Here is a 14096-nt window from a genome sequence, read left to right on the forward strand (position 1 = left end):
AAAAAAAAAAAAAAAAAAAAAAAAAAAAAAAAATATACCGACGAATTGAATACCTCCTTCTTTTGGGAAGTCGGTCAAAAAAACATATCTTCCCTATAAGATAAGAAGTAAAAGGTTAGCATGGTATGGGCATGTTATGAGGATGGATGGATCGCATGTTACAAGGAGTACGTTAGTTATGAGTGTGGAAGGGTACATCGGTAGAGGTAGACCTAGAAAGAGATGGATGGATTGTGTAAAAGGTGACATGATCAAGAAGGGAGTGATGACTGAGATGACGTATGATAGAGTTATGTGGAGGACAAAAACCTGTTGCGCCCTACGGGAGTAGGATAAAGAGATGATGATGATGATGATGATGATGATGATGATGATGATGATCTACCCTGTCCTATTTATTGATAACGTATCTTTATGGTGAAATATTTTTTGAAAAATAGAAGTCCTTCCTCTATATATTATGAGTATAGATAGCCTATAGCGTTTCGTAAGTGTAGGGCTTGTTAATAAAGATAACATTTTGTATGTATTGTAATAACTCAAAAACTACTGGGCCGATTTCAAAAAAAAATTCACCATTAGAAAGGAAAAAGCGTAGGCTATGTCTTTTATTATTTTTTAATTTCACGGAGACGAAATCGCGAGGAACAGCAAGTATAAAATATAGATTAAGAAGTAAGAATTAACGTTTTTTTATTCAGCTTGTTATTTCTAAGATGATTTGAGTATTTTTATGTATCAAAATGATTCGCAATCTTCATAAAAGGCTACGCATCGGACCAATCTCCACTAGAGGGATGCTATGAATAAATTTGGCAACATGAATGAGGGATCTTCCTCCGTTTGTTCACTGCTCTCATCTCAGATTTATCCTCATCTTTAGAAAGTATGATTAATTACAGAAATAATTCAAGATGATTTTTATTTCAATAAAACATATTTATATAATACTAGCTGTTCCCGTGCGACTTCATCCGCATGAAATTATGAAAAATTTATTTTATTGTTTACATTTGTCAAATTATCAATTGCAGATGTCAAAATGACATGACATGACAAACCTTGACAATCTTGCTTCCATGATGTTGGTAGCAACTTATGGTCTCTTTCCCACATTAGGGTTTTTATTAAAAATATTTATCCCCTAAGTTTAATGACGTGAAAATGTATAGCCTAAAGCGTGACGTAGTTGTAGGGCTTTTTATTAAAAAAGTAATTATTCAAAAATGTGTTGTAATTGCTGACATCATAGGCAACAAAGAAGTGTGTTTACGCTTTATTATTATAGTATAGATTAGATTTCACTCACGATTTTCGCGTAGAATTAAAAACAAAAGTATTTTAAAATTATATCTAAAACATTGCGTTCTTCCAGACTACGGTTTACATTGCCAAATATCATCTTGATCGGTTTAGCCATTTAGGCTACAAACTCTAGCAAACATTTATTTATCCCAACCATACGCGTGGTATTAAAAAAAACAAAAGAAACTAGCCTCTGACCAGGCTATCCTCTACATCAATGACAAATTTCGTCGAGTTCCATTAAGCAGTTTAGGCTACAAACTTTTACAAACATCCATCTAAACTTTTGCATTTATAATATTAGTAAGATATAAGTAAGAAATGGTTTTACAGCATAGGTGACTTAGGGGATAAGCACTTGACTTATAATCTACAAGTCCTGGGTTAGAATCCCGCCATACCAATGTTCTTCCAATTTCATATATTATGTCGCCAGCCAAAGCTCTATAATTACAAGTACATTAGCGAACAAAAACACTTTTGACACTATCAGTACAGTCAGCTACAATATTTTTATATCTACAACAAATTCGTGTACAGTTCTGTTCACAAGTGTAACTTGAGTACTCAATTACAAGGTAGTGTTTTGTTAACGTCGATTGATGACAAGTGATTTTTAAAGACGCGATACACTAGAGTGATTCGAAAGTATTCATATTTTATGAAAGAACATGTTTATAATAATAAAGTTACGATGTTTTAGGCGTAACTTTTATTTGAGAAAGTAGATATTAAACATTCGATTCAAATTTTATACAATAAGAAGTCGAAGGTGAAATAGTAGTACAGAGATGTTAATAAATTTTAAATTCAAAATTCAGTTTGCTATAATAACCTCTGTAGTTGGAATAATCTTACTAAAGTTTAGATGGATGGATGATTGTTAGAGTTTGTAGCATAAAGGCTGAACGGATCTGGATGAAATTTGGCACAGATGTAGAGGATAGTCTGGAAGAACACATAGACTACTTTATTTTGTTTTTATTAATACTATGCGGACGATGTCGCGGGCGGAAGCTTGTTATTTAATATTCATCATCCCATAATTATTAGATAAAATAATTAACTCAAAAGTTTACCCCTACGAGTCGACACCTTTATTTAGACACGTGTCGCGTGTCCCTAATATCATAAACTAAAATGAACCGAGCTTGCGTTTAACGACAATAGTTACACTTAAGTCTATTTCGTGACGATTTAACGACCAACTTAACTGTCACCTTCAAGTTCTATTGAGTTTCGAATCTAAACTACGGTTAAAATTAAAGTCAAATAAACAATATACTAAATAATGGTAATGCTTTTGCGTGTATGTTTGTTTTTATATATGGTTAAGACGGGAAATCATACAAGTAGCTTGCACACTTGAATGCAAACTAATGGTACTTGCCAGTTACTAGCATGAAAAAAGGATAAATTGTAACCAGTACTTCGCAATTAAAACAAATTAATCATACTTAAATCTGTAATCATATTGAGTTTATGCGTTACAAAAATATACTAGCTTTCGTCTGCGATACCGTCAGCATTGAATTAAAAAAAAAAACAAAAGTAATTAGCATATGTGTTCTTCCAGAGTGCTCTGTGACAAATTTCATCGAGATCCGTTCAGCAGTTTAGGCTACAAACTCTAACAAACATCCATCTTAACTTCCCCATTTATAATATTAGTAAGAATAAGAGCGAGGGCACTTCTTTAACTAAACTATCGAACAACAGTTGTGCGATTGTCAATTGTTTCGAAGCCAATTCAACTGTTTCGTTGCACAACTAAAAATCGAGTAGTGTTCACCATATAAGCTCATAGGATTCAAATCAAGTCTAAACAGTTGTGCGATAGTTTAGTCCTTGTGCGCGTTAAGCATTCCAGAAATACGTGCTTAGATAAGTTGTTAGTTCAGGTGCCAGGGAAACTGCTAATGCTGGATTGTAGCTCCCAAGTTAATAACGCGTTCGGAATTAATACCGCTACGAGAATTAGTTTTGATTATGTAGGCTTTGTTCACTAATCGGTGATTCTAAGATATTTTACTAAACGAATAAAACAATACGACAATCATAAACTAAAGGATTTTAATCATAAAAATCTGTATACACTAGCTGTTGCCCGCGAGTCCGCATGGAATTAAAAGAGAGTAAGTTGAGCAGTTGAGGCTACAACTCTAACAAGCATACATCCATCTAAACTTTCGCATTTATAATATTAGTAAGATTAACCTGAAAATACTTGAATAAGCCTATAACTGAAGCGAAAATAATACACAATAATTCCAGTGGAAAACTATTTATAGCGTAAACTAGCCTGTTATATAGTCTAAAAAAGATATCTGGCTTGATAAGAGGCTATCGCTATTTAAATGGAAAAAAAGACATATAAAACCTAATTAGACATAGATAAAAACGTAAAAGAAAAAATATTACAAGTTTATACGATAGATATGGTCATATTATTTAACTAAATAGAAATAGAAATAATCTTACTGAAAAACAAGAGATTAACCAACAACAGTTATACCAACTAAAAGATAATTACAATTTGTGGTAAATATACGTTTAATCTGATGATGTCCACACTAGGCAATGCCTGTATCGTGGGCACCGAAAACAGCAGTAAAAATCTTTCCTTAAATTAATTACTAAAAACCTACGCTTAATTCTTTTAATTTTTAATATTAATGACAAATTCCTTAACTAAAGTTCATTGTATTAAATAATTCTATCAAATATAGCAACCCCTAATAAAATGAATACGCAATTCCCACAGACATTTTCAGCATTCAGAAAATGTCAGGCGTTCGAGATATTTCTGATTTAATTAAATTAAATTAAAATCTCCCGAAATAAAATATTTAATAATGGTAATCCGAGGGATTTTCGAGTTATGAAAACCATTCGAGAATGCGTGGTAGGGGATGGGGAGCTCGGAATACGGAGTACTCAATGCTTACAATTCTTTAAGAGTTTTGCTTTTCAACATATTTGTTATTTCCACTACTTCTCATATGCCTTACAGCATGCTGAAAGGATATTTAAATATGTAACAGCGTTTACAATGATAAACTCCAAATTCCATTATAATTTTGACGTTTGTCAGACTGCAAGCGGCTTTTACGAGTTTTAATGACAACTATAGAATACCCTTCATGTATAATTTGTGTGAGAAATCAGTTTTAAGAGACTACTGGGGATACAGCACGAAAATTAGGTAGAATTCATAGTCTTTGACAAAATTTGTATTAAAATTTCTTCACGCCCTATAAAACTTTGCTCAAAACTAATACAAAAACGACTGTTATACTGAGAAATACAAGATTTATTCGAATGTCGAGTAGACTGCAATTTAGTGTCGGAGCCTAGACCTTGAGTTAACGCACCACTCTAGTTAAATTAATATTTTGTGGAGTAATTTTCACATTTCATATTACACAATACCTCATATTACGTAGTTTCTAAGATAAAGAAAATTTATAAATTAACGTATTTAAAACATAGGACGACTAACGCCATCTATTGACAATTTTCTGAACTAAAGTCTAGGTACTATTCTCTTACTGATTATGAATCCACAAGGTCAACAAACATCCGAGCTAAATACAAATAAAATAACGTCTTTATCTTGCCAAGATTTCGTTCGTTAAATATTTACAATTCGCATTGCGAAATACTTCGTTCGAAATTCATGATGATATTAAGATACGTGTTTCGAATTAAACTATAATTCCCATTTAGTTGTTCATCTGAGTTCAATTTCACATTAAATCTATATCCATCTCTTTTATATGAAAGACAAAGAAAGGGCCGACTATATTATGTCAACCATCATTATTTATTTTATTTATTGGTACACTAATTGCAGGTTCAAAGTACACAACCAAATTAAAAATACTGTTGACAAAAAAAGCATACAGATGACAGCCGTACATTCATTTTTTTTTAAATTCTAGACGTAAATATTGTCTACTTTAAAAAAAACTGAATCGTCACTGAAACTAGTCAAGTTTATGTAAAGATCGGAAAGAAAACAAACGTTTTTAATAACAGGAGGCTATCACGAATATTCGTGAGATCCTTTTCGTAACTTTCGACATGGTATTAGACTTTTCCCTACCGAGCCTAAAGTACACAAACATACTAATATTATAAAGAGGATTTTATTTTAGTATTTATTGAAATAACTCAAAAGCTACTGGGCCGATTTCAAAAATTCTTACACCAATAAAAATCTACTTTATCAATAAGTAACACATATCTTGTTTCTACAGTTAATCATCTAATAAAACATGTATAAAAAAATATAAACATTAATCTAATAAAACAGCTAATCTCGTAAAAGTCGATTACATTACGAATAAGTTCTCTCAATTATCACAAATATTCGTGATAGACCCTCTGTCTTCAGATAGTTCAATTTCGTTAGTGTTTTGTTAAATTTCAGTTCACAACGGTTGCGTGACCACAACTGAAAATACTGTTGCATGTGCAGTATTCATTTTTGTTAGAATTGTTTAATAAAAGCTCTATTGTAACTTAATTACTACTTGCAATTACATTAAGCACGAGTTGGAGCTTTTAATGCAAGAATCTAAAAAACTTGTCATCTCCGTTTTGTTACTATGATCTTATATGGAGATGCACACTATTCGATTTTTTATTTGTGCAACTAAACAGTTGGGCTGCGAAACAATCGACAATCGCACAACAGTTGTCCGATAGTTTAGTCAAAGGTGGGCACCCGCTCTAACTAATAACATAAATGTGAAAGTTTAGATGGATGGATGTTTGTAAAAGTTTACCGCCTAAACTGCTGAACGGATCTCGATTAAATTTTTGTTTGGTAAGAGATAGTTTGGAAGAACACATAAGCTACTTTCTTTTGTTTTTTAAATACACATGAAAGGACTCGCTGATGAAAACAAGTAACAGAATAAAAGCATAGCAACTTCTATATGTGTTACAACAAACGAAACCTACGGCTACAATCCGAAAATGCATTTATACTCAAATTACATTTATACTCAATTCGTGAATTATACAATCTATACTATTATAATAAAGCGTAAACACACACTTCTTTGTTGCCTAAGATGTCAGCAATTACAGCATATATTTGAATAGTTTTTTTTAATAAAAAGCCCGACACCTACGTCGCGCTTTAGGCTATATATTTTCACGCTATTAAACTTAGGGACTAAATATTTTGGATAATACTCCTAATGTGAGAAAGAGGCCATAAGTTGCTGCCAACATCAAGAAAGCAATTGTTATTTGTGCATTTGAATTTTGATATTTCATGCGGATGAAGCCGCACTGGAACAGCTAGTCACGGTATAAAATTGACGTATGAGAAAGTATTTGAATTAAATAAGGTAACAGAAATAAACCAAACAAGTTTATACAATAATGAAATTCGCGTTATTTTTAAACTAAACTTCGAAGTACGTTGTTGACCTATAACTGAGCTATAAATGTCAGACTACAGTTTGCGACAATCGATACTAAAGCGTGCTATAAAGCGATTACAAGATTTTATTGCTATATTCGAATCGAAATCGAGTGCTTCGGTGACGCAGTTGTTGACTTGACCGTACTGGACGTGATATACGTGTAAGTTCGAATCCTAGACATATGTTATTACTAGCTTCCGCTGAAGACTCCGTCCGCGTGGTATTAATAAAAAGAAAAGAAAGTAGCCTATGTGTTCCTCCAGACTATCCTCTACATCTGTGCCAAATTTCTTGCAGATCCGTACAGTCTTTTAGGCTACAAACTCTAACAAACATCGATCCATCCAAACTTTCACATTTATTACATTAATAAGATGTTTACATTACATTTATACTAGCTTTCGGTCGCGACTCTGTCCGGGTGATATTAAAAAGATATATACAGTCGAATTGGGTACCTCCTTTTGGGAAGTCGGTAAAAAAAACAAAAGCATTTGTTGTAGTTCTTTCAGATTATGCTCTTTATTTATGTCAAATTTCATTTAGATCCGTTCAGCGGTTTAGGCTACAAACTCTAATAAACATCCATCCATCCATACATCCGTTAATCTAAACTTTCAAATTTAACTATAATATTGCTAACATTAGTAATATTACCATTTTCAATGTAGTTTTATCTTTAAGATATATATATTTTTTAATTTGACAGCAATATTGTTATACACAATAATGAAAATGTAAAAATCTATAAATCGTTGAATACAATCTTGATACACGGCGTTATCTATGTCAAGCCTCTACTCAATGACACACTAACCATCGTATATAAGAAAATACACATTAATACCGATAAGTTAAGTTAGTTGATTGTTTTTGTATTAGTCTAAACCTAAAGCCTTGTAGATGTAAGACCTAGGTCTGGTAGTAGATTCTAGGACCGCTTTACCACTTGATGTCTACCAATGTTGTTTTAGTGAGTAAAAATCTGACACTCTCCACTCCTTCCTAACGATATTATATCTCAACCTATATAAATATAAACATACTAGCTGTTCCCATGCGACTTCATCTACATAAAATTATTAAAAATTCATTTTATTGTTTATATTTATCAAATTATCAATTGCAAATGTCAAAATGTCATCACGTGATGTCAAACCATGGTAACCTTGCTTCCTTGATGTTGGCAACAACTTATGGTCTCTTTCCCACATTAGGGTTTTTATTCCAAATATTTACCCCTAAGTTTAACGGCGTGAAAATATGTAGCCTAAAGCGTGATGTAAGTGTAAGGCTTTTTATTAAAAAAGGAGTTATTTGAAAATATGCTGTAATTGCTGACATCTTAGGGAACAAAGAAGTGTGTGTTTACGCTTTATTATATTAGTATAGATACAATCCTCTCTCAAAATCCCTCTCAAAAATCTCCTCTATCAAATATAATACAATACAGTATATATCTTACTAATATCGTAAATGTGAAAGTTTAGATGGATGGACGTTTGTTAGAGTTTGTAGCCTAAACGGCTGAACGGATCTCGATGAAATTTGGTATACTGTAGGATAGTCTGGAAGAACACATAGGCTACTCACTTTTGTTTTTATTAAATATCACGCTGACGGAGTCAAGGGCGTAAGCTAGTACTCTAAAAATAAACAAAAATAAATCAAATAGAGATAATTCCCGATATCAAATCGAAGAAAGTAAGCGTTTTGACAGAACTAGGAATTGAAAAACCAATTATTCTAAGTTGTTTTATTTCGGCAACTTCTCGTATTCGAATACTCAGTATTGTAGGAAACCGGAGGCATTTAATAAAGTTTTTGAACTTTTGCTTCGCTAGCGAAAAGTTGTTACTTTTAGTATGGGAACTACTTGACGTCGAATGTTCAACTAAATAATTACTTCGTGGGTTTTAATGATTTTAAAGTGTTCTTATTTTGGTTTTACGAAAAATAGAGATAAAATGGTGATAGAACGCACACCTTTGACCAAACTATCGCAGTACTGTTTAGTCGCGCTTTAATTTCTATGCGCTTATGTGGAGGTTTCCCTCGATTTTTAGTTGTGCAACAACAGTTTATTTGGTTTAGAAACAATGGACAATTGCAGAACAGTTGTGCGATGGTTTAAAATTTATTATATTGGTATAAACTATAACATTATGATTACAACAATACTTGCGCACTCAATCTTCTAAAGCTCTTCACTAAGCTTTCACATATTAATTCTATACTAAACTACTCTAATGCAGTTAGGGGTTAAGCGGAATTTCGCTAATATTATAAATACGAAAGTTTGCATGGATGGATGTTTGTTATAGTTTGTAGGCTAAACGAACCGGTCTCGATGAAATTTGGCATAGACGTAGAGGATAGTCTGAAAGAATACACAGGCTACTTACTTTTTTTAATTCCCCGCGGACGGAGTCGCGGGCGAAAGCTAGTATTGAATAAAAATTGTAGAGTTTATAATAAACAAAATAAATCATAGAAGAAAAATTGTCACGTCGTCAAACACGTCTCGGTCCACTGACCGCGTCTGCCATGTTAAGTACGACGTGACAAACGTGACGGAGCTAACACGTCGCATTACACGTAATCCCGGTGGAGAAACACGCACAAAAATGACGTTAGATTTCGCATTACAAGCGAACTCCTCATCAATATGTATTTAGAAGTTAAGAATTTATCTATACTATTATAATAAAGCGTAAACACACACTTCTTTGTTGCCTAAGCTGTCAGCAATTACAGCATTTTTTCGAATAACTCTTTTTTTAATAAAAAGCAGGGCTCAGTGAAGGGACACTCACGTCACGCTTTAAGCTATTTATTTTCACGTTAAACTTAGGGGTAAATATCTTGGATAAAAACCCTAATGGGTAAGGCACCATAAACAACAAGCTGCCAACATTAAGAAAGCAAGGTTACCATGGTTTGTCGTCATGTTGACATTTACAATTTGTAATTTAACACGTGTATGTAAACAATATAATAACATTTTCATAATTTTATGCAGATGAAGTCGCACGGAAACAGCTAGTTAAAAATGTTACCGCTCGCGACAATGTTCGCATTGAATTTAGTACAAAAAAACTAAAGTAACAGTCTATTTTTATTTTAGAGTGTAATTTCTGTTCTGGAGTTTCGTGATAACGTACATCCATACATTCAAATGTTTGTTTTAATATCTAATACTATCGCACAACTGTTTAGTTCTGCTTTGATTCCTATGAGCTTATATGGAGGTACACTATTCGATTTTTAGTGCAACTAAACAGTTGAATTGGCTGCCAAACAAACGACAATCGCACAATATTAGTGCGATAGTTGAGTCAAAGGTGTGCGCCCGCTCTAAGACTATTATAAGCCCTATAATAATTCGTGGAAGTACACGAATTTAAAGACATCCCACACTGTAAAATCTGTCAATAAGTTACAATGTTATGAAAATAAACTAAAAAATTCTTTAGAACGAAGATACAAGATTATCTAGATATCTTTTAAGAGTGGTAGTGCCCGCTTTAACATCTTAGCACAAATAGGCCGGCACGCCCGGTGTAATACCACGACCACACAGAAGACTGGCGTGAAATGGAAGCAATTCCGTCTAATGAGTGAGGTGCCGGAGGCCTAATTTAAGTCCCTTTCTCTTTACCACCCTTTTCTTATAAGCAGAGGATGAGAAGGGGAAGTGGATTTGACGGTGGAGGAGATGCATAGGAAGGGAAAATATCCTCTTTATGTGCATCTCCTCCTCTGTCGGATAACGGTAGGCAACGCATCTGCAATTGCGGATGTCTATGAGCAGCATTTTGGCGGATTCAGGTGGCCGCTTGCTTGTTTGCTACCTTATGTTATAAAAAAATATGTATATACATATATATCTGAATATAAAACAAACATTTCATTCTATTGTAACTTTCCTAACCTTGTAAAGATAAAGTTATTTACAATCGACATCCTATTTTCTTATAAAACAATAGATGAAGAACAAACATCAAGTTCTTCCTATCTTTGTTATATCTATTAATAAACAGATACAGTTTAATAATGTAAATAATCATGTTTTACTGTGTAACAGGAACTAAAATCTTGAAGAATTAATAATATAAATACGTGACTACAGGAGGATATTACGATTTTTTTTTTCTCTCTTTAACTTTCATTTCCACTGATCTTTACAAAAAAATACATCTCTATCCTCTTTGAAAATATAGAGATGAAAAATATGTTAATACAAAGTTCAGTGGAAACGAACACTTACGTTGACTTTCTTATCGAAAACTAGCTGTTCCGGTGCGATTTCAGCATAAAATTATTTTATTGTTTACATGTGTCAAATTGTCAATTGCATGTCAAAATGACATGACATGACAAAACTTGGCAATCTTGCTTCCTTGATGTTGGCAGCAACTTATGGTCTTTTTCCCATATTAGGGTTTTTATCCAAAATATTTACCCATAAGTTTAATGGCGTGAAAACATATAGCCTAAAGCGTGACGTAAGTGGAACTGAAGTAAGCTTTTTATTAAAGAAAGAATTATTCAATAATATGCTGTAATTGCTGACATCTTAGGCAACAAAGTGTGTGTTTACGCTTTATTATAATAGTATAAATACCAAGATTGTCTTACTAATATTATAAATGTGTAAGTTTGTATGTTTTGATCTATCATTTATGATAGAAGGAAGAAAAAACTGATGAAAGGCAAGAATTTCGGCATAGAGAGCATAGTGTGGAAGAACAGCTACCTAACTTTTTTAATCCCTAGCAGACAGAGTCGCGGGCGACAGTTATCTTACTTATATCATAAATGCGCAAGTTTGGATAGATGATTTGTTAGAGATTGTAGCCTGAACTACTGAATGGATCTTAATGAATTTTAGCACAGATATGGAACATACTCGTAGTTTTCTTTTTAATTCCACGCCGACGGAGTCACGGACGATAGTTAGTTATTTATAAAAGCATATCTTAATGTAAACATATCTTATCGTATTTAACCCTTAGTATGTGTTTGCAAGTTTATCAGCGAGTGAATTAAAACAAGGATTTGAGTTCGCTATTTTCTAGTAAAAGAGCCGTCAGAATCAGTCCAGCTATATTGCTAGAACAAACGGGGACTTGCATAGAGACAGAAATAAAAAAAATACATTATTAACTGAGGAAAGTATATCAAGTGTATTAAATACGCTTTTTATATTACATACAGACATACCAATTTTATTTATTGTAGGGCCTAAACTTTGCCCGCGACTTTGCGCATTTGTTTCTACATGTAATCAAGTCTCTACATTTTTTTAAAGAATTTAAAGTGACGCTTTTTAAACTTGAATTAAATTAATATACAACTATCATAATAATAACAACTTAACTGTCTTCTGTTAATAATACCCTAATCTTTGCTTTTGTACATACTACACTAAGTGACGTTTTAGTGACCATTTATTGACTGCCGTCATTGTCATAATCGCGTTATTTATTTTACGAAACAATATATCAATGCAACTCGATTTATGGAATAAACAATACTTGAATTTAACGTCATTAAATGTTTAAATCGAATTCAACCATTGTTATGAGATTTTTATGCATTTAATACAAGTTTAAATAAAATTGTTTAACAGTAGCTTTCGCCCGCGATTCCGTCCGCGTGATATTAAAAAACAAAAGAGAGTAGCCTATGTGTTCTTTCCTATCCTCTACATTTATACTGAATTTCATCAAAATCCGTTCAGCCGTTTAGGCTACAAACGCTAAAAAACGTCTATCTAAACATTCGCATTTATAATATTAGTATGATTTCCTGTTAATAGTTTTACTAATTTTAAATTTAAAATTACGTTAATAATCAGATTTATGTCCATCATTGCTAGCAAATAATTTTATTTGAAACAAATATTATCAAAATTTTATAAACGCAATTTTTCTCTCGCATCCAAACATTTTACTAAAATTATATAATTATTTGTACAATATATTTTTAACGTATACGAAACAAAAACATTGATTTTCATTTATTATGTGGAAAATAATAAAAAACAGATGTTACAAAATATACATATTCAAGCACGTAACTTAATAGTAGAGTCTTCAAAAATATTAAGTTACTATTTCTCAAATATTTGCTTATATAATTCAATTTAAATAAATATGTACATACATAAATACTTACAATTTTTTCTCTTCTATCAAAATGCACTCCACAAAATCCGAACAAATAAAAAAAACACTTAGAAAAAAACACTTTACAACATATTTAATAAACACAATTCACAAAATCACACACAAAATACAATTATCACTGTTCCAAAAGTTACCGAAATCAGTGAGCGAAGTTAAAAAATTAATCTTTCGCGTAGTTTACCGAAGCGAACGATACGTCCACACACGACGACGGTTCAACGCCGAATGCCTTTTGCGCATGGAACATTTTGCTGCGAAAGGGCTTACGTCGCAATGCGTTACTTCGTCCAAAACTAAACTTAATAACATTTTCCGACGATATCAAGGGAAAAATTTCGTTCAGGAGCAGGCGTTTTATTCAAGAATTGGCCTTAACTAGTTTAACCAGTTTAATTCGATGTAGTTTTTTGTAGTAATAAAAGATTTCTTTAGAAAAATCACATTTTTGTGTATGAAATAAACTACTTTAGTAGATTTTTTAGTCAATTTAATATGTATTGAAACAATGTACAGAACTCTGTTTCATTTTACAACTTCGCAAACAATAATCAGACAATTAACATGGGTAGAAAAAACAGCAAAAGTATCTCTTTTGTGTAACTTAAAAATGAATTATTAAAAACAAAAAAGAATAAACAAGCATAAAAATAAGTCGCAAATAACTTAATGCAATTCAATAAACATGTAATTTTATTAACTTAACAGTTTGTAAATGAGATAATAAAAAGTTTCTTTCGACCGTGACAGGACTCGAACCTGCAATCTTCGGATCCGAAGTCCGACGCCTTATCCATTAGGCCACACGGTCATATGAACAATATTAAGTAATTTTGCTAATTAAATAACAAGCTAAACTAATTCACAAAAAGATACAATTTTCCGCAGGTCTGGTTTTAATATGTTTAATAGTGGTAAAGCCCGCTTTAACATCTTCGTACTGTAGGGCCGGCTCTCCCAGTGTAATACCACGACCACACAGAAGACAGGTCAGAAGTGGGAGCAATTCTGCATCTCGTTTGATGAGTGTGCGTACCGGATGCCTAATTTTATTCCCTTTCCACCGTTTTCTTATTAGGAAAGGATGGGAAGGGAAAGTGGATTTGACGGTAGAGGTGACGTTGGTGTATCTTCTTTATGTTCGTCTCCTTCCCTC

The 14096-nt window shown here is 32.6% G+C and overlaps 1 long non-coding RNA gene and 1 other non-coding gene across 2 annotated transcripts in view; both read right to left on the reverse strand.

Annotated features, from left to right (window-relative positions):
- The window catches only part of LOC106103265, a 195421-nt gene extending 182260 nt beyond the window's left edge, over positions 1-13161 (reverse strand). The window contains exon 1 of the long non-coding RNA XR_001225615.1: positions 12933-13161. This is a non-coding gene — a long non-coding RNA (uncharacterized LOC106103265). The remainder of the gene's footprint in view (positions 1-12932) is intronic.
- Positions 13162-13678: 517 nt separating this feature from the next.
- On the reverse strand, positions 13679-13751 carry Trnar-ucg. The gene has a single exon. It is a non-coding gene; the product is annotated as a tRNA-Arg (tRNA).
- Positions 13752-14096: the final 345 nt, after the last annotated feature.

This window comes from Papilio polytes, unplaced genomic scaffold (assembly GCF_000836215.1).
Source record: "Papilio polytes unplaced genomic scaffold, Ppol_1.0 DF823835.1, whole genome shotgun sequence".
NCBI lineage: Eukaryota > Metazoa > Arthropoda > Insecta > Lepidoptera > Papilionidae > Papilio > Papilio polytes.